This window comes from Aplysia californica, unplaced genomic scaffold (genome assembly GCF_000002075.1).
Source record: "Aplysia californica isolate F4 #8 unplaced genomic scaffold, AplCal3.0 scaffold00046, whole genome shotgun sequence".
Lineage (NCBI taxonomy): Eukaryota > Metazoa > Mollusca > Gastropoda > Aplysiida > Aplysiidae > Aplysia > Aplysia californica.
The window spans coordinates 299976-301506 of NW_004797316.1; positions in this window are offsets into that span (position 1 = coordinate 299976).

Sequence of the window (1531 nt, forward strand, 5' to 3'; positions counted from 1 at the left end):
AACAACAAACAAACAAACAAACAACTGCAGTAATGAAATAAGGAGCACTGAATATTTTTTTTAAAAGGAACTTTAAAAAAATGTGTGTTTTTTTAGTATAAGAATAAACAGCAATAATAAACATTTTCTTTCTTCCAAGCCTATAACAAGGAGCTGTGGGAACCAGTTCTCATAAAATGTTGTTTATGCGACGCGGTTGTGAGGTTATTCGTTGCTACACGCAGATGATATTGCTTCGGTTTCCTCGGGAACTTATTTTGTCAAGTATCTATGTTCTCCTGCTTGGAAGCTGTATCTCATTTAGCCCTCTAAAAGACCAATTTAAGTTGCTGCAGTCAGCCTTATTTGATTTAAATGGTGTAAGTTTGGGGGGGGGGGGGTCAAAACTTAGCTACCGATTGATTTTTTGAAATCACTGAAACAACTCAGACGAACTAAGTAGACCCTGGGTAACATGAAGCCATTTAACAAGACATTCTCGTTAACACAAAAAGAATTACACGTTCTCGTTTCCACCCCTCCCCTCTTTATTCTATGCATTGCAAGATCCCACGATAAACAATACAATTCTCACAGACCTGATTAACACGAACGAACTTCGGGCCGTTTCATCTTTTTGCCCAGCTGACTCTCACGCTTTCCTTGCCTTTTCTCCCTCATTAGCCTACCGTTGTCAATAAACGTCACACAACACCCATTCAATAAGCGAAGACCCCAGCCCACGCCCCCCCCCCCTCCTAAAAAATAAAATGAAAAATAAATAAAAAATCGAGTTCTCATTCCCACTCCCTGTGCGCAGCGGTTGTTGAGAGACGAGACACTAGAAAGTTGTCAGCTGTTCCTAATTTAATGGGAACGCTCTGGTTTTGTAAATTTTATTTTTTTTTCTTGACTGTTTCTTTTTTTAAATTCCTGCTTATCTTCATTACATGCAATTTTTGATAGGAGCCAATATTTTGTTTTTGATCTCAAACGGAGTAGTTGTAGCGTAGAAAATCATTAAGTAAACAGCTACAACCAGCTTTGAACCTGATTCTGTGCGGTCAAGGAATCCGTCAGAGGTTGAAAATATTATGGTTTCCCTTTCATTTTTCAATTTCCAAAGGTTGTCAGCTGTGCTAGTGTTGTTAGTAACCACACATTTATACGAGTACAAGCAAACACACAGTAAGAAATGAGTCACCCACCCTTTTTGTTCGTTCGTTCGTTTGTTTGTTTGTTTGTTTGTTTGTTTGTTTGTTTGTTTGTTTGTTTGTTTATTTGTTTGTTTGTTTGTTTGTTTGTTTGTTTGTTTGTTTGCTTGTTTGCTCTTTGTTTTCCTATGCACAAAATTTGCTTAAAACATAGAATTCTAGAAATTCTCTGGCTCCGTGGATGTGTTCATATTATCAGGGTTTCACTGTATCACCAAAATGTGGCATCCTAATTTGGTGGTTTTAAAATAAGATAAGATCAGTCTTAATTGTCTAGATGCTGGCACATTTGTTTGGTATTTCACTACACACACACACACACACACACAAACACACAC